The sequence below is a fragment of the Natator depressus genome, chromosome 5 (genome assembly GCF_965152275.1).
Source record: "Natator depressus isolate rNatDep1 chromosome 5, rNatDep2.hap1, whole genome shotgun sequence".
NCBI lineage: Eukaryota > Metazoa > Chordata > Testudines > Cheloniidae > Natator > Natator depressus.
In genome coordinates, this window is record NC_134238.1 from 71,307,687 (window position 1) to 71,327,968 (window position 20,282).

A 20,282-nucleotide genomic window follows, 5' to 3' on the forward strand; every position below is an offset into this window, starting at 1 on the left:
TCCTTGGCACTGTACCTTTGGCACCAATAGCTGGTCAGGGAAAATGACAGCACTTGAAACTGATTGAGACTGAACTTTTCTGGGCTGGTTTTTGGTGACATGAGGGCATTTGTGGGATTGATGTCGGAGTCTGTGTTGGAGTGGGAATGACTTACCTCTCCACATCGTTGACACTATGCCCTGGAACTCCTGTTCAGTTGCTCTTAGAATGAGATATTGTAACCATGGATTCCTCTTATACTTTTTCTTCCTTTCCACTACAGTTAAGAGCTAGGGTCTTCCTACCATTTTCCCTCTCTTTCTTTCATCTCTCCTGATCCCCAGTGCAGGATGTGTGTGTCCAGGGGAAGGAGGTATAGCTGAGAGCCTACACCAAGAAAGACCCTGTTTTCCTGACCCCACTAAGCCTGGACCGATGGGGAAACCATGGTCGATGTAGAACTAATATTGACACCACAGACCTCTTCAGAGATGATTTTTTCATATGCATTGTAACCAATAACACTGAGCAGAGCAGCGGTGGTATTGATCGTAGGATGCCCTTCTACTTCAGGCTTCTCAATGAACTACAAGAAGCAGTATAGCTTGTAAGGCCAGGTCCCATAGAAAAGGCTCTAATTTCTCTTTTTTTCACTATATCTTACTGTGGTGGACTAGCCTATAAGAGTGAGCTCTGGAGATAATCCTTCACCAAGATACAGAACGCACAGAGTGGGGTCGGGGTGGGTGTGAAATTACATTGTGTTTATACTACTTCTGTAAAGTTCCAGTTTGGCTGCATTATGGAGGCCATAAGCAAAAGAAGTGTCTATCCTGGGCACAATGAGGGAATTCAAACTCTAACATACGCACAGTCTCTCTCAGTTCCATAGCTAGTCCCACACGCTCTCGCAAGGCCTGCAGGAGTGAAGAGGATGGGGAAGGTTCAGCCTGTTATTCATGAAATTGGAGAAAGAGATTGTTGGATTGGTAAAAATACATAAATTAATGCAATTTGCATTTCACCATTTTCCATGAAAACCAAAGGCAGACTTCTTCAGGCACAGAACTGCTGTTTTGCTACAAAAAGCTGCTTTCACTATAGAAAGAAGGAAATTTCAATTAGTAATGTCCACATTAAGCATGTCTTGTATTCAGTGGTTTACAGCTCCTGGCTCTTAAAATGGCAGCATATGGTGGTAGCTCTGCATTTTTTTTTTAAATGACCTGCTGCATCAGACCGCAGCCTATGATATGGCATAATAGAAAGTAATCATAGAATATCAGGGTTGGAAGAGACTTCAGGAGGTCATCTAGTTCAATCCCCTGCTCAAAGCTGGACCAACACCAGCTAAATCATCCCAGCCAAGGCTTTGTCAAGCCGGGCCTTAAAAACCTCTCCTGCTGGAGATTCCACTACCTCCCTAGGTAACCCATTCCAGTGCTTTACCACTCTCCTAGTGAAATAGTGTTTCCTAATATCCAGACCTCCCCAACTGCAACTTGAAACCATTGCTTCTTGTTCTGTCATCTGTCACCACTGAGAACAGTCTAGCTCCATCCTCTTGGGAACCCCCCCTTCAGGTAACTGAAGGCTGCTATCAAATCCCCCCCCCCTTCTCTTCTGCAGACTAATAGCCCCAGTTCCCTCAGCCTCTTCTCATAAGTCATGTGCCCCAGGCCCCCAATAATTTTTGTTGCCCTCCGCTGGACTCTCCAATTTGTCCACATCTCTTCTGTAGCGGAGGGACCAAAACTGGATGCAATACTCCAGGTGTGGCCTCCCCAGTACTGAATAGAGGGGAATAATAACTTCCCCCAATCTGCTAGCAATGCTCTTACTAATACAGCCCAATATGCCATTGGCCTTCTTGGAAACAAGGGCACACTTCTGACTCATATCCAGCTTCTCATCCACTATAATCCCCAGGTCCTTTTCTTCAGAACGGCTGCTTAGCCAGTCAGTCCCCAGCCTGTAGCAGTGCATGGGATTCTTTCTTCCTAAATGCAGAACTCTGCACTTGTCCTTGTTGAACCTCATCAGATTTCTTTTGGCCCAATCCTCCAATTTGTCTAGGTCACTCTGGACCCTATCCCTACCCTCCATCATATATACCTCTCCCCCCAGTTTAGTGTCATCTGCGAACTTGCTGAGGGTGCGATTAATCTCATCATCCAGATCATTGATAAAGATGTTGAACAAAACTGGCCTCAGGACTGACCCCTAGGCCACTCCGCTTGATACCGGCTGCCAACTAGACATCGAGCCGTTGATCACTACCATTGAGCCCGACAATCTAGCCAGCTTTCTATCCAACTTGTAGTCCATTCATCCAATCCCTACTTTTTTAACTTGCTGGCAAGAATACTTATCAAAAGCTTTGCTAAAGTCAAGATATATCACATCCACCGCTTTCCCCATATCCACAGAGCCAGTTATCTCATCATAGAAGGCAATCAGGTTGGTCAGGCATGACTTGCCTTTGGTGATAGATAAATCTAAACAGTAGTTGTTTTCACAGATCATTAACCAGCAGCAAAATGGGAAAAATCATATCTGGCATTTGATGTGAATACCTGGCTCTATTGTTTCAGTAAAGCATTGGTGCATGTTGTATACACAAGCTCTTGGGGCATAGCGCTTCCTGGGTCGTCCCACCATGCAGCGGCAATGCTTCTGTCCCTGAAGGAAATACAGTGTGTACTGCCCTCTGTGCCTGGTGTGGATGGGAGCAGAACTATGGCTCTGCCTCCTCCCCCTCCCTCTGGGACAAAGGCTGTACTTATGCTGTCCTGCAGCTGAGAAGTGTGGGCATGTGGGTGTGGGCTGGTCACAGTCTAGCCCATTTGTAGTACAGTTTTCCATTTGTCTCAATACCACAGATGCTGCTGGCTTTTTAAAAAAATGGTTTAGTACATTTGGTCTTTGAAGACACTTTGTGGCCAGAAACATTGCTGCATCTGTGGCCTTGTTCCATCCGACATGCTTGCGAGCATTGTTGTTAGCATAGTGTGAGGATGCATTAGCTGCTGTCTTTTTCAAGATACCTCAGGGTACCAAACTAGTAAAAAGGAGACCATAAAGAAGGAAACAGCTGAGCCAACTATGAGTTCCAAAACTACACTGGAATAGAGTGCTACAAGCAGCAGGACATAAATAGGATTACATTCGCACTATGCTTAATTTACATGGAATATAGGAGCAGAGGAATTGCCATATCCAGTTTGACCAACCTTCATCCCATTCAGCATCCTGTCTCTGACACTGTCATTATCACACTTCAGGGAAAATTTCAGAAACTAGACAATAGATAATTGAAGGGTTCATGTTTAGTCCATCCACCTGGAAACAGTCAGGGCACACCCTGACCGTTGTGTAGGAGCAACACATTGCTCCATCCAAGGACGAGGACCAGATATGAACCCTGGGAAGTTAATTAAAGGACAGTAATCGTGGGAAGCTTCCTTGGCCTGGCCTCAAGGCCTGAGAATTAGGATTGTAGTAGATAGAGGCTGGAAAATAAGAATATTAATCAAAGTCATGTATTCCTTTGTTGTGTCTTTTTGCGGTGGAAGTAGGTAATGCGCAGGGGGGAGAGATATAATAAAAGGGAAGGTGGAAAGCTGACAGGGGCAGCCCTTTTCAGCTAACCAGCTTGCTTGCTTGGATAAACCTGTGTTCTGTCTCATCATTGAACCGCCACAACTGGCGCCCAACGTGGGGCCCTCAGCACTCACCTCGCCCGGCAAGGGTTTCAGACGTGTCACTCATCCGCTTCGCGGATCCCGGTGAGTATTTTTCATTGTGGTAAGTATGGGAAGCTCCCTCTCTGCTTTGCAAGTGCAACACCGCAATGAGCTACAGTATCTGCTGCGTAAGGCTCAGCATGACTGCCCCGCTCGAGAACTCACTCTCCTGCTACAGGAGGTGAGTGCCCAGTGCCCGTGGTACCCTGAAGCCGGAACCCTTAAGCTAGCAGACTGGGAGCGGTTGGGCCAGACATTGCATGAAGAGCCTCGGGCGCCCGTGCAGGCTTTACATGCCTGGCACCTCTGCCGCGATGCGATACAGCGTGTTGCCTCGGACAGGCCCTCCCTCACGAGGCTGGTGATCTCGCCATGCCCGTTGGCTCCTGCAGCCACCCCCCCTCCTACCGATGCAACACAGTGTGTCGCTTCGGAAGAACCCTCTCCCGCACCAACAGAGGGGCTGCCGATTTCGCCACCGCCGTCGGCTCCTGCAGCCATCCCTCTCCCTGCTTCGCCCCCAGTGCCTTTATTACCACCGCCTCCCTTACCTTCCCCACCAGAGCCGGTCTGTGATTACCATCCCCCCCTGAAACCCCATGCTTCGGGGCCCCCCAGGGGGTCGTCTGCATCTGCTCAGAGGCTTTCGCTGGTGCAACAAATGGTGCACGCAGCGAAGGCTCGCTCAGATCTTACAGCAGAGGAGCTGGCTGAGCTGGTCTCGGTTTGTCCGGTGACCTGGCAAAACGATGACCAGGGCAACCCGGTTGGAACCTGGGTCAGTTTGCCTTACTCGGTGATTAGAGAGGTAAAGAAAGCAATTCGCGAGTTCGGTCTGACTAGCACGTTTGTGCGTGGTCTCATTGAAGGGCTAGGTAGTGGATACTCCCTGATCCCTGAAGATTGGAAGGCGCTGTTGCGCATGATGCTGTCACCCAGTCAATATGTTATTTGGATTAGTGAGTATCGGCAGGAGGCGGAACGCCAGGCCCAGATTCATAGAGCGGAAGGTATTATTTTTGAGCACTTGGCAGGGGAGGGACCGTTTGCTACCGTTGAGATGCAAACTCAACTCCCTCAGGCCCTCTTCCCCCTTATTTCCACCTGCGCCCAGCATGCTTTCCGGAAGGTCCCGGATTCAGGCAAGCCTACTAAAAGCTTTGTTAGTATCCGTCAGGGTGCATCAGAGTCCTTTCTGGATTTTACCAACAGATTGCAGGAGGCTATCCTCCGACAGGTGGATAACGCTGCGGCAGCTCAGGAAATCCTGTTAAAAATGGCAGTTGAAAATGCAAATGAGGATTGCCGCCGCGCTCTCCAGACGGCGCAAGCCTCTGGCATTTTAGAGCTCTCAGACATGCTACGGGCGTGCCAAAACATCGGCACACAAGCCCATAAAGCTGGAGTTCTGGCTGCCGCCCTAAAAAGAACCGGGAAAGAGGGGAAGCGTTGTTACCGCTGTGGCAAGGAGGGTCACTTCCAGCGGGAGTGCCGCTCATCAAAGGCACCCACCCGACCCTCAAAAAAGTGCCCCAAGTGTCAAAAGGGCTATCACTGGGCTAATCAGTGTCGTAGCGGGCCGGGAAACCGCGCGGCGGGTCCCCCCCGAACCCAGGGCCAAACGGGGGTGTTTCCCACTCAGACAACCGTTCCTCTGCCTTAAAATCCATAGACTCTATGAGGGCGGCGACTGCTGGAAGTGCAGGGCTTGATTTAATCATGCAGGAGGACACTGATTTTCGGCTGCCAGGGGAGGTCTGCGCCATACCTACCCAGGTGACGGGACCTCTCCCTGCCGGCTTTGTGGGTCTCGTTCTCCCTCGCTCTCATGCTGGGAAACAGGGCTTTTTTGTCATCCCTGGGGTCATTGATGCCGATTACACCGGCATTATTAAGGTTCAGGTGTGGACTCATCTTCCACAGTCACTCCCGTGTGGACGATCAATTGCACAATTGATTTTAGTCCCCTATCAGGTGCCAGCTGCCGAGGATCGAACTCGGGGCGGAGGCGGCTTTGGATCAACGTTGTCTCACTCGCCGTCTCACAGCGCGTCCTCTCCACTTGTTGCTCTGACAATGTCAGTCCGCCCCTCGAAACCTCAGTTAACACTTCTCTTAAATGATGTTCCTTTCACAGGGCTGGTGGACACTGGAGCTGACGTTACGGTGATTCGTGATCCAGAGTGGCCGGTTACTTGGCCTACGGTTCCTTCTAAAGAGTTGTAGGGGATCGGGGGTAGTAAACCCGGGCGACAGAGTTTGTCTTGGGTCACAGTCTCTAAACCGGGAGGCCGTACCCTTGCTACTATCCGCCCTTTTGTGCTCCCTGTCCACCTCAATATTTGGGGCCGTGATTTACTCACAAAGCTGGACACCACCCTCGATATTAATATCTGATGGCTCAAAATCCTCCCTCACCCACATTGCCCTCTGCATTGCCCTTGGTATGGCAATCCTTAGAGCCCGTCTGGATTGACCAGTGGCCCCTCCCTCTAGAAAAGCTAAAAGCGCTTCAATCGCTTGTGCAGCAGCATTTGCTGGCACAGCGCTTGGAAAGCTCTACTAGTCCCTGGAACACCCCGGTGTTCGTTATTAAGAAAAAATCTGGTGCATGGCAGCTGTTGCATGACTTAAGGGAAATAAATAAATGCATCCAACCTATGGGCCCCTTGCAATATGGATTACCAAATCCAAATTTAATTCCTCAAACCGATCAGCTCTGTGTGTTAGATTTAAAAGATTGTTTTTTCACCATCCCCCTTTGCCCACAAGATCGCGAAAAATTCGCGTTCACGGTGCCACAATATAATAATCAGCAACCCTCTCAAAGGTATCAGTGGAAGGTCTTACCCCAGGGAATGCAAAATAGTCCAACCTTGTGTCAGCTTTTTGTGGATCGGGCCCTCACCCCTTTTCGTGCCCGGTACCCTACGCTAAAGGTCTACCATTATATGGATGACATTTTGCTTAGTGGTCCCCAGGTCACGGAACAACAGATTGAATCTTTGTCTCAAATCCTCGGCCAAAATGGCCTGTTGGTGGCACCAGAAAAAATCCAACGCTCTTATCCCTACCACTACCTCGGCCATAAGTTTTTACAAACCTATGCTGCTCCGGTTCGTCCGGCACTAACTCTACCTCAACCCCTAACCCTTGTTAAATTACAACAGATTTTGGGTCATTTAAATTGGATTCGGCCCTATTTTCGTCTCCCCACCTCAATGCTGCAGCCGTTGTTCGAGCTCCTACGTGGAGCCCGAGCACCGGGTGCAGTTATTGCCATCACTAAAGAGCACATTGCCTGCATTCGACAAATTAATGCAGCATTAAGTCAGCAGTTTGTGGACAGACCCCCTGAGGTCCGTCCCCTACGGCTGATTCTTCTTGCCACCCCTCATACGCCCACTGCGGCTCTGTTTGTACCCCGTATGAATACAGCCGTCTCTATCATAGAGTGGCTGTACCTCTCCTCCACTCCTCCTCGGAATATTTACCCATATCTAGATGCCCTGTCTGATCTTGTTCGTAAAGCCCGCCGTAAAGTTCGTAAAGTGCAGTGCAACTTACTGGCACTGATTTAGTTGATATTGTGTTCCCCTTGTCCCGTAGTGAATTTGATTCCTTGTGCCACACCTCTTTGGCTTGGCAGGTTGCTCTTTGTGATTATGTGGGAGAAATTTCTTATAATCCCCCAAAAGATCCTCGGTTGGTAATTACACAAAAGGTGCCTCTAATTGTTCATCGTCTTAGCCGCTCTCAACCCATTGTTTCTGCTGTTACTCTTTTTACTGATGGCTCTCCACATCGAGGTGTCGTCACCTATCAATCAGGTGACCCCCCTCGTTGGCGTTCTCGTTTTACACTGCCTCAGCGTTCCGCGCAGCGTTCAGAACTGGCTGCTGTTATTTTAGCCTTTCAACTTTTCGCTGATTGTCCCTTTAATTTAATTGTGGACACCCATTATGTTTATCAAGTGATTGATCATTTACCCCTTGCCCTCATTACCCCTCAGGTCGATGCGGACCTCCTTCGCCTATTTTTGTCTTTGCAATATCTTATTTCCACTCGTAATTTCCCTTATTTTGTTGCTCATATTCGCAGTCATACCCCTCTGCCTGGGTCACTCACTGAGGGCAATGCACGCGCTGATCGCGCGTTACGTGGTCAGGTAAATTCCCTCTTTTCTGACCCCATTGAAAGCCATGCCTTTTTCCATCAGTCTGCCTCTGTTTTGGCCCGGCAGTTTCACATTCCTGCTGATCATGCACGTTCCATTGTTCGTTCCTGCCCCCACTGTGCCGCTGCTGCTCCTACTTTTTCTTATGCCGTTAACCCCAGAGGTACAGCAGCAAATCAGCTATGGCAAATGGATGTCACTCATGTGCCACAGTTCCGCCCCTATTCCTTTTTACATGTTTCTGTTGATACTTATTTGGGATTTCTGTGGGCAACCCCACAGCGTGGGGAAGCCACTGCTAAAGTTATGCACCATTTGCTAGCCTGTTTTTCTGTTATGGGTCGCCCAAGCCAAATTAAAACGGATAATGCCCCAGCTTACTGCTCCACAGCCGTCTCCACTTTTTGCGCCCGATGGAACGTCCGTCTTAAACACGGGATCCCTTATAATTCCACGGGCCAAGCCATTGTTGAACGTGCCAATCGCACGCTCAAAACCTTGCTTGATAAACAATTAAAACAAGGGGAGCTGCGTCTCCGAACCTTAGGAGACATTCAACAACAAATGCATATCCTTTTGTTTACTTTAAATAATTTAACGCTGAACGCAGATCAGCAGACCCCCGCGGATCGCCATTTTCACAAATCTGAGGTACTGGAAAGACCGCGTGTCTTTTACCGTCAGCTGCCCGATCCGCAGTGGCTGGGCCCAGTACCTCTAATCACTTGGGGTCGGGGATATGCTGCTGTGTCTCTCCCTGCAGGACCGTTGTGGGTTCCAGCCCGGTGTGTGCGACCGGCACTGAAACAGCATGGCGTGGCGCCAGGGGCTGTCGAACCCCATACCGGAGTTTCAGCTGACCTTGGAGGAGAACGTGGTGCCTCCCGGGTCGACAACGGCGGGACGGAAACGGAAGAGGCGTAGCGTCCCAAGCCAGCCCGTGACATGGGGAGCAGTAAAAGCATTGGTCACGGCGGCTCAACGAAGATTGGCAGCAAATCAACAGCCAGAGACTCCTGAGACTTTGTTTGTGGCGATTCTCGCCCAAATCACTGCTAATTCTGTGCTGATTGTATGCCTTTTGTGCCTGCTATTTTCTGTAGGGGTTGGCTCGGAAGCGCTTCCCCCGTTACGGGCCCGAATGACATATAACATATGGGAAAGATTGGCTTCAATAGCAAATGTTACCCACTTTTGTTTGTCTGATTCTGTAGCAGCCGGAGAATTGTTAGGTACATGCCTTATACCAGTATGTCATCACCCTGAGGAAATAGGGAATGAGACGATGCTCGCTGCTTACGCGAATCTCTCTTCCCAGTACTCTGGCATGGCTAATTGGGGCCCGGCCAACTATACCTTGCCTCACACGGCTATATCCCTCCACACACCGTACCCGGCCGGGGCCAACAATGTCACCTGTGCGCGTGTGGTTAACTGCACTAGTACAAGGGTGCCCTTGGGCTGTCGGCAAATTCCTCAACCCCTCTTAAATTGTTCCCGCGCTGTGAATGTTTCATACAATTATGGCCATATCATCCTACCATCAGGGTGGTTTTTTACCTGTGGCTCACGCACCTTTAGTTATATTCCTGCAAATTTAAGTGATGGCACCCTTTGCTGTCTTAGTAGAATGACGCTTATATTGCCTTTTGCCAGCCAAAGGCACAGTAAAAGAAGTGTACCCCTTTCAGATAATTGTGTTGCAAATGTTAAGCTTTTTAGTCGTGCTGAGTATACTGCTTTAGCGGCCTCCATTGTTGGGGTCCCCGGGCTTGCCACTTATACAGCCAGAACCCTAAATGCCCTGGCGTACTTTGCAGCGAAGGCAATTAATACAACATCCAAGGCAATTGCCCTACTTAATGCAGAGCAACACGAATTAAGGGATGCAATTTTGGATAACAGAGCAGCCATTGATTTTCTGCTCTTAAAACATCACCTAGGCTGTTCCACGTTTCGGCATATGTGTTGTTTTAATTTAACTGATAATAGTCGTTCCATAGAATCTAGACTGGCCGAATTGGCCAATCTTACGGCACACATACGTCAAGATGTGGGGTTTGAGGGCTTTTGGAATTGGCTTACAGGTTGGCTGCCATCTCTAGGATGGCTGCGACAACTTTTCGGTTATGCTGTGTTTGTGATCATTGGGCTTATTTTTTGCTGCTGCTGTGTACAATGTATTCCCTCTTTGCTAAGGCTTTGTAGAGATTCGCCCTGGCAAGCTCCCCGAGTTATGTCCTTGTCTGTCTGGGAGTTAAATTGCTTGCAAAAGCAGATTGACGGCTACCATGAGATGGCCGAGTATAATTAAACAAAAAACGGGGGGATGAAGGGTTCATGTTTAGTCCATCCACCTGGAAACAGTCAGGGCACACCCTGACCGTTGTGTAGGAGCAACACATTGCTCCATCCAAGGACGAGGACCAGATATGAACCCTGGGAAGTTAATTAAAGGACAGTAATCGTGGGAAGCTTCCTTGGCCTGGCCTCAAGGCCTGAGAATTAGGATTGTAGTAGATAGAGGCTGGAAAATAAGAATATTAATCAAAGTCATGTATTCCTTTGTTGTGTCTTTTTGCGGTGGAAGTAGGTAATGCGCAGGGGGGAGAGAGATAATAAAAGGGAAGGTGGAAAGCTGATAGGGGCAGCCCTTTTCAGCTAACCAGCTTGCTTGCTTGGATAAACCTGTGTTCTGTCTCATCATTGAACTGCCACAGATAATTATGGAATAACCTTCTGCTTTGAAGTATAGGGGTTTATAACCATTCCAGTTTTTTACTTGGTCTAATCTGGTGGTTGTCATTACCTCTAAAAATGTCTAATCTTTTAAAATCTTACTAAGCTGTTGGGCTCAATGGTATCTTGCGGCAGTGAGTTCCAAAGGTTAGCTGTGTTTTGTGGAAATAAAGTAGTTTTTTTTTAAATTGGGTTTTAAATTGTTTACCATTCATTTTAATTGAAATGTGCTTGACATATCTTTCTACCGTTTGTTATTGTGTATACCTCTATTGTTGTCTGCTCTTATTTGTCTCCTCTCTAAATAAACAGCCCCAATTTATTTCTCTCTTTTTTGTCATACACAAGTCTTTCCATGCCTCTAATCCATTTTGTTGCTCACGTATGAACTCCCTATACTTCTGCTGTATCCTTTTGAGATAAACTGGCTAGCTCTGAACATGGTATGCCAAGTCAGGGTGCACTACTGATTTATATTGTGTTATACATTGTTTTTTCAGTATTTTCTTTCCCATTCTTTATATGTTCGTCAGGGTGGCCTCTGCCTGGAGTACCCTCCTGCACAGACTACAGCACACTCAGTGCCCTTACTTCAGTGTCCTTCTTCAGAGTCTCCAGATACAGTCCAAACAGGCTTTCTGAGTGCAAATAGCCTTTGCTGGGCTCATTTATTACAAAAGAAAGCCCCATGCACATAAGTCATAACAAAAGAAAGCCCCATGCACATAAGTCATAACCAAAGTCCCAAAACTATAGTCCAGACAGTACATTAGATACAGCGTCTCTCACTGTGCCCCAGCTCTCCAGTACAGCTCCAGCATCTCTTACCTTCAGCCTTTCTGGCCCTCCAGCTTTAAGTCTCTGACTCAGGGAGGCAATGGGCATCTCCTTTTTCTGCACTCAGCCTTCTCTGGTCATGGATTTCTGTCTCAGGAAGATCAGAAGACTAGTCCCTCCTCTTGCTCTTAGCCTTTGATCCTTTTCAGCCTCCCAGCACTGGCTGGCCCAGCAAGGTCAGCCTGCAGCCCCCTCCTCTGACAATTCCTCCATTTTTCCAGGGGTCTGCAGAGAGCTCTCACATGCCCTTTCCCTCATGGAAACTGCTCTGACCCACTGGGTCTCTCAGATTCTCCCTAATACTTTGTAGCTCTCAGTGTAGCTGTGTCCTCCTAATTAGCCAAACTGGGAGCACCTGTTCTGGTACAAGGGCTCCACACCTGCTTCATTTACAGGGGTCAGCCACCGTGTAACAATATCCTGCTTTTTTGACCTCTGTTTCACAATGAGCACAAGTTCTCACTGGTCTGTCCACTCACCTAGCTTTGTTAGTAGGGTGACCTTATGTCCCATTTTGGCCGGGAGAGTCCCTTTTTTAAGCCCTGTCCTGGCTGTCCTGACTTTTTTTGGCAAAACTGGGCATTTGTCCCATATTGCTCTTGACAACTGATCATCAGGGGCATGGAGGAACATGTAGGGGGAGGAGGGAGAGGCAATGCCAGCCCTGCATTGGAGGGAGGGCTCAGGAGAGTGGCTTGGGCCGGGCAGCAGGGGGGTTCGGGCTGTCCCATGTGTGGAGAGGTGCGGGGGGCCTCAGGCTGGCCCTGTGTGGGCAGACAGCAGGGAGGGCTGGGGCAGGCCCTGCGCGGGGAGGGAGTCTTCGGTCGGCCCATGGGGTGTTCCGTTTTCCCTTTGGGAAAATATGGTCACCTGATTTGTTAGGTCCCTCTACATTTCTTCAAACTCTTCTTCAGTCTTGGCTAGCCTAAATAATAATGTAGCAACTGCAAATTGTGTCATCTCATTGTTCATCCCCTTTTCCAGATCACTGGTAACTATATTGAATACCCCCAGTTCTGGCACAAAATCTTTTCTAACTTCGTTGTTACCCTCTTGGAATACTGAAAATTAACCATTTGTTATTTCTTTTTGTTTTCTGTTTTTAGCCAGTTGCTAATACATGACAGTACTTTAATTCTCAGATCATAGGTATTTGGTTTCTTTTATATCTTCTTGTTGGATGCTTTTGACAAGAAAGCTGCATGCTTTTGACAGCAATGACTTATTGAAGGCACATGGTGATTTCATCACATAACGAACAAGAATGTCAAAAGTCAGACCAACCAGCCTCCATGGTCTTGCCAAATGACACAACACCAGCTCAGATGGCTTGACCATCAGCTCCATCTACTGGAGTGCATATCAGCCTGCCAGCTTTATGTATTTGATCCAACCAACGCTGGATGGAGAAGGCCTCACTGACAGCCTCATGCATGCTGGAGAGAAGTTGTGGTTTCCAATCTCGCTCACTTCAGCCTTACTATAGAGCAGGCCAGGACATTCGAAGGAGACTGGGCTGTCTGGAAATGGGTGATCTGAAGCGTGCACTCCACGAGCAGGAGAATTAATGAATGAATCTCCTCTCATGAAGGACTTTGCCAAAGATTTTTGGAAAGTGTTCTCTGGGGCAAGAACAATCTTTTCTTCTGTATTGTTTCAGTGACCATTACAATGAAGCTCCAATCCTTACTGGAGTCTTCGAGCCCTTTGAAATTCAGTCAGTTGGTTCTTTTTATCCATTGTATTGCATCAAAAGCATCCAATAAGTAGATATTAAAGAAACCAAAGAATTCAAATAGACTGGAGAGGCATGATTTTCCTTTACAGAAGTCATGCTGGTTTGCTCATATAATTCCATGTTAATCTCACTATTTTATAAATTCTCAGTTATTGTTTCAATGCAATTTCCTGGTACTAAAGAAATGTTTATTGGTTTGTAATTCCCATGATCATTATCTGTAGCACTTTCCTTTTTTTTAAAAAAAAGGGGTACATTTGCTACTGTTCCGGTGTTTGGATTTAGGAGCTGATTTTAATGAGACATTGCATATTTTTGTTAGTAGCTCAACTCCTTCATCCCTCAACACTCCTGGATAAATACCACCATCCAATCCTAATAATGTGTTGCTCCTTTATCAATCTTATACAGTTTTTACAAATCATTACTGTATTTATTACATTTAATTAGTCTTTTGATTAGCGCTGGGTAACTATTTTTGGTCAAATAGTAAATTTGCTGAAAAATGCAGTTTTGGAATGATCGAAACTATCTGAATTTGGAAAAACATTTTGGCCAAATAAGAGACGAAATTGAAAAAGTTGAAGTGGTTTGTTTTTACACTTTTGAAACCAAATGTCTTGAAGCATTATTTTGAAATCAAAAGTCATCTTGAAATTTAGATACTTTTTTCTTATTAAATCTAAAAAAAAACCAGAAACAACTAATTGAAAAAATAAAATTGACTTGTTTGACCCAAAATGAAATTTTATTTTGTTTTGACAAGAAAAAACAAAAATTTTCCATTTGAAACTAACCAAATTTTGTGTTTGATTTTTTTTCAGTTCAGCCACCCCAAACTGACAAATCAATTATCCACTCAGCTCTATATTGTGTGCTCAGAATCCCTCTTCTGACTTTAGATTTTTCTCATGAGATTCTAAGGAATCTTCTAAGCATAGCACTACTCCTTTCTCCCCTCTACATTTCTCTATAATATATATATATAGTATCTATATAAATATGTCTATTAATTAACTCCTTTGTATGACACTTTATTACTATTCAAGAATTTGTCTTTGTGATCTCAACCTGTCCCCACCCCCAGCTCAGTTGTAATTTATTTCCTATTCACTGCTGAATACAGAGATACCTTTGTATTATTAATAGGGCTGTCAAGCAATTGAATAAATTAATCGTGATTAATCGCGCTGTTAAACCGTAATAGAATACCATTTATTTAAATATTTTTGGATGTTTACTACATTTCCAAATATATTTATTTCAATTACAACACAGAATACAAAGTGTACAGTGCTCACTTTATATTTTTTATTACAATTTGCACTGTAAAAAATAAAACAAGTATTGTAGTGCAATCTCTTTGATCATGGAAGTTGAACTTACAAAATGTAGAATTATGTATTTAAAAAAAACCTGGATTCAAAAATAAAACAATGTTAAATGTTACAGCCTACAAGTCCACTCAATCCTACTTCAGCCAATTGCTCAGACAAACAATTTGGTTACAATTTGCAGTAGATAATGCTGCCTCCTTCTTGTATACAATGTCACCTGAAAGTGAGAACAGGCATTCACATGGCACTGTTGTAGCTGGCATTGCAAGATATTTCCATGCCAGACGTGCTAAAGTTTCGTATGTCCCTTCATGCTTCAACCACCATTCCAGAGGATATACGTCCATGCTGATGACAGGTTCTGCTCGATTATGATACAAAGCAGAGCGGACCGACATAGGTTCGTTTTCATCATCTGAGTCAGATGCCATCAGCAGAAGGTTGATTTTCGTTTTTGGTGGTTCACGTTCTGTAGTTTCCGCATCTGAGTTTTGCTCTTTTAAGACTTCTGAAAGCATGCTCCACACCTCGGCCCTCTCGGATTTCGGACGGCACTTCAGATTCTTAAATGTTGCGTCAAGTGCAGTAACTATTTTTTTTAGAAATCTCACATTGGTACCCTCTTTGCATTTTGTCAAATCTGCTGTGAAAGTGTTCTTAGAACGAACATTTGCTGGGTCACCATCCAAGACTGCTATAACATGACGTATATGGCAGAATGCAGGTAAAATAGAGCAGGAGACATACAATTCTCCCCCAAGGAGTTCAGTCACAAATTTAATTAATGAATTTTTTTTTTAATGAGCATCATCAGCATAGAAGCATGTCTTCTGGAAGGGTGGCCGAAGCATGAAGTGGCATATGAATGTTTTGCATATCTGGCACTTAAATACCTTGCAATGCTGGCTAAAAAAGTGCCATGAGAACACCTGTTCTCACTTTCAGGTGACGTTGTAAATAAGAAGCAGGCAGCAGTATCTCCTGTAAATGTAAACGAGCTTGTTTGTCTCAGCAATTATTTGAACAAGAAGTAGGACTGAGTGGACTTGTAGGCTCTAAAGTTTTACATTGTTTTGTTTTTTAGTGCAGTTATGTAAAAAAATAATAATTCTACATTTGTAAGTTACACTTTCATGATAAAGAGATTGCACTACAGTACTTGTATGAGGTGAATTGAAAAATACTATCTCTTTTGTTTATCATTTTGACAATGCAAATATTTGTAATAAAAAATAATATAAAGTGAGCACTGTACACTTTGTATTCTGTGTTGTAATAGAAATCAATATATTTGAAAATGTAGAAGAACATCCAAAATATTTAATACATTTCAATTGGTATTCTATTTGCGATTTATTATTTTGAGTTAACTGTGTGAGTTAACTGCAATTAATTGACAGCCCTAATTATTAACAATCTTATATCTGATAAGAATGCTCTTTGGCAGCTTTTGGCTTTTCCTCAATTCCTACTTTAAATAATCCCCCTAAACCTGGATGACTTTCCGTACCAGCAATCTTGTTCTACTTTGGTTAAGGTAGAACCCCATTTCACACAGCCTCTCTCATTTCCAAAAAAGTCCTTAGTGTCTAATGCGCTTAAACCGTTCCTCTTTCCATCATCATCTCATCCATATCCAGAGATTTCTGAAGGCCCCTCATCGTGCTAACCCTGTATGGGTAACTGGAAGCATTTTAGAATAAAGTACAATAGCGGCAGTGGCCCTAAGTCTGTTCTTAGTAAACTAAATCTAGCTTGCGGGATCTCTTTCCTACTCCTTGAGTAATATCTGAATGAAGAGTAGATATTTTTCAGAAGTGCCATGTGGGAGTTTAAAAGGGTATGACTACATGTGTGAAGAGCTACTGGGGAAGTCTTAAGACAAAAAAATGTATTTAGCTTTGCATCCTGTGACTTTTGAGCTTTGTAGCAATTTCCTAAGGGAAGTAGTGAAAGCCTCGTCACCTGTACCACTTAGTCTGGTCTAGATGCTAGAAAAGGCACAGATGGGAGAAAATTGTGTATTGGCAGCAGTTAGACTGGATTATGACCTAATCGGTCTGTAATGGCTATGATAATTTAAGAACTATTTGTGACTGACTTGTTAGAGTGCTTTTGCTCTCCAAGTACAGAGCATACTTTTCTTCGTCTCCTTACCGAAGGAGCAACATAGCTTATTCACTATAGACTTCCCTCTTAACCACGCGGTGTGTGGGGGTGGAGAAAGCGTATTTCTCAGTCTTAGGGGTAAATGCATTTTACAGAATATAAAATAAAGGCATCATATTTTATGGAAGGGCAGGTGCATAACAGTGCATAAATAGTTCCAGTACCTATCACATCAATCAAGTGACAGGTACCAGCCACTAGAGGCTATGCTAGTCTCCAACGCTGAAGATCTCCATATACAGACAGCAGTGGAACATCTAGTATAGCATTTTACATATTCCTTTTCCCCCAGTTAGATTTTATTCGTGCCAATTCATCTTTAACTATTTTCTTTTCCCTTTTTCATCAGCTTTCTCCCTTTTTCCTTTCTTTCCTTTGGCTATTTCTCTATGGATCCAGCTTTATTTTAATTGTTTCTTGCTGTCAACTTTTATACTGCACTGACCTATTGGTACACCACTTACTCATTTATGTGAAGCCCACTGTGAATGAACAGAGACAAAATAGGGTTTCAGAAATTACCCTTGGTTTTTTTGAGTCAAGTCAGCCTCAAATCTTCGTAAAATCCAATGCATCAGAAAGGCAGCATGCTATGGAAAATAAAACTAGTGTGTTATTTGCTGCCATAATTCAAAGGGAATTTCTTAGTCCCAGTTTGCATCAGCCTTGCATGTAACTGTGGTTCATTAGAGCTCATATTAACCCATCTGTACATGGGTATGGTTTGTTACTTATACAGATTATACTTTCATCTGTTTCTAAATCACAAATCCGCTATTCCTTATTATATTTTTCTTTTCTAAATTACTGAGCTGTTCTCTGTCAATGTTTGTCTTTTTATTGTCCTCTTTGTGATGATTTTTGTATTTACAATGCTTATACTTATATTTGCATTACAATATCTAACTCTGTTCACGCCATCATAAAACCCCTCAAATTAACATTTCTCAAGTCTCTTGTTATCTCTACTCTACATTTTCACTGCTCGCCTACAATGTCCCCCTCAAAATCACAAGTCAGACCATTCATTAATTCAAAAAGAGCTGTACGCCATTATACCAACTGGATGTGTACAGACATAAAATTGATTGTTATAAATGTTCAATACTCTTTCAAAGAATTGTAATGGAAAGCAATTAAGAAAAAGGAAAGGCACATAAAAATATACAAGAATAAGCTCATAACAAAAATGATTCAACTCACATGGGTACACTCTTTGCATAATTTAAATCAAAACCAATTCGTTCTACAATTAAAAACAGAGAAAGCTGAGCTGAGTCATAACATAACCAGGAAAAAATGAATTTATGGCTTAGAGTTTGAGAAATGAAATGCTATAATTATTAAAAAAGAACCTGGGTGACCATTTGAAATCCAGACCACTTCAAATGTTGCCTGCTGAAAGTTGTTACCATCAGAAGCCTGTTCATTGGCCTATCTGAAAAAGAGACTTGACTGTCTCAGTCCATTTCCTATTAGGTGTCCACATCACAAACTGTCAGAATTGGCACAAATGGCATGATCCAAAGCACCCTGATGTCAGGGGAGAGATTTGCATATTTTTGTGGGCTTTGAATCAGGCCCTAATTTGGCACTCGCTTTTTAGTCTCAGCAGGAAGGTCACAAACTGAATGCATGTTGAGACAGAACTGTCCTTTCTTCTGAAGATGTCATCCACCCAAGTCAGGCTTGAGGTATGTAGATAGCTGGTGAGTGAAAGATTACACTGCTTCTGCTTTGCTGTATCTGTTCTGTGGATAAACAGTGTCCAGTCTCAAGCTGACATTTTCCTCCAGCACTAAATAAACCTTTAGAACCAGATTCTACCTCCCTTACTCTGCAGGAAGTCCCAATGATTGATTAGCAGGCCCACTGAAATCAATGGAAACACTTACAGAGTGAGGTACTTCTCAGGGTGAATAAGGATGGCAGAATCTGGCCCTTGGCAAATAGTTTCACCTTGCATCTCTTTACTATCATATTCTAGTAGTTCATCAGTCAATGAAAGGGACAGAGATGCAGGATTGTGCCCCAAATGAGGGAGCAAAGCATGAAAGTATTTAAATAAACTAGTCTTTTATGGACGTTGAAATCCTATGAAAACTCAGGTTGTCATTCCCTGTCCTATCAAATAGACGATGACATAGTAATCCTCAAATATGACAGCTGGCTGCATAGCAAAACTGTACTAGTCATGCACATTTGGTGGAGCTGGGTTGTAAGCCAAACAGAGCTCATCTTTTGAGGGTGTGATGACTGAAACTGGCTGAGTGCTATTTTGTAGTAACGTGTCTGTCTGCATGCACCATGCAGGAGGAAGACTGCACGACAAAAGGAAAAATGGCAGTCGGCTGTCAGTCACGCAAACATTTCTATAGCCTGTCCCCTCCTCTTCAGTAATCCGCCTTCCTGTCAGATGTATCTCTTTTGTAAGTACAGAAGTTCCCTTTTTTTCCCCCTCTGAGCACTAGAAGGTGACTGACTTTGAAAGAGGTTTCTTTATATCTTTGAAGGCTTTATTAACACTTCTTTTTGAACTTCTAATAAGCCTTGTTTGCGAAGGGTCATTTTCTTTCTCACCTGCAGTGGCGTAGCTTGTTGCTCTTCAGCCGCGCCTCTGCCCCCCCCCCCCGCCCTGCCACAGAAAAAAGAAAAGCCTACAACTTGAAAGCAGAGCATAAAGTCTCAGTTGGAGATCACAAATGACTGAAGTGAACCTGCAGTTTTTTGCCCCCCTCCTACTCCTATAAGGAAGCTTTTGAATTGACAAATAAGAAGGCTGTGTATGGCAGATGAGATTGCAGTCTGCAATTAGCCACCAGAATATGGGGATAGCAACCTTTGGGCTGAGCCCAAGCTGAAAAACAAAGCTGTCAGGAGAGCATACCGTTGAATCAGGATAAAGAGAGAGAACAGGTAAGCTCAAAATATCTTTATCTGAGTATGAAAATATAACCATTGCCAATCAGGCTTTCTTACCAGCTGCAAAGTCATTGAACAAGGCACTTTTAACAGGAGAGAACTGAGCCTACATCATTTTCATTGTATTACTCTCTATAGGTTGACTCGAGTGCAGCTGTTTTCTTAAAACTTCTCTGACCAACAACTATTTGAAATTCATTCAATTTGCATTTGCTTCCTATGACAATGTGAATCTCTATATCTTGTACAAGGAATGGGTCCCTTTCTTTTTCCAAGTCTTTATTTCATAAGTGTGTTGGTAAGCTTACTTTGCAATAGTAATTATTATGGGCCTGATTCTGCCACCCTTTCTCACACCGGGTAATAGCTTGCAAGAAGTCTCACTGAAATCAGTGGGACTGCTTGCCTAGCGGGGCACTGTTCAACATAAATAAGGCTGGCAGTATTGAGCCTTATGGGATCAACAGAACACTTTGTGTCAGAAATTTATTAGTTTAAGTTCCAAATAATTAATACAATGCATTTATATTGTAACTTTCCACCTGGGATACTTAGATATAGGAGATTATTGCCATCACAAGTAAATGATTCGAAGACATGAAGCTTTAAAAGGCAGTTTTTATTATCTCCTGAAGAG

At 44.3% G+C, this 20,282-nt stretch overlaps 2 long non-coding RNA genes across 4 annotated transcripts in view; one reads left to right on the plus strand and one right to left on the minus strand.

Moving 5' to 3' along the window:
* LOC141987545 (uncharacterized) overlaps positions 1 to 20,282 on the minus strand; it is a 143,874-nt gene that overhangs the window by 53,724 nt on the left and 69,868 nt on the right. The window lies entirely within an intron of this gene.
* Positions 3,744 to 8,058, plus strand: LOC141988187 (uncharacterized). Its single transcript, XR_012639688.1, has 3 exons — positions 3,744 to 3,768; positions 5,864 to 5,916; positions 7,828 to 8,058. It is a non-coding gene; the product is annotated as an uncharacterized LOC141988187 (long non-coding RNA).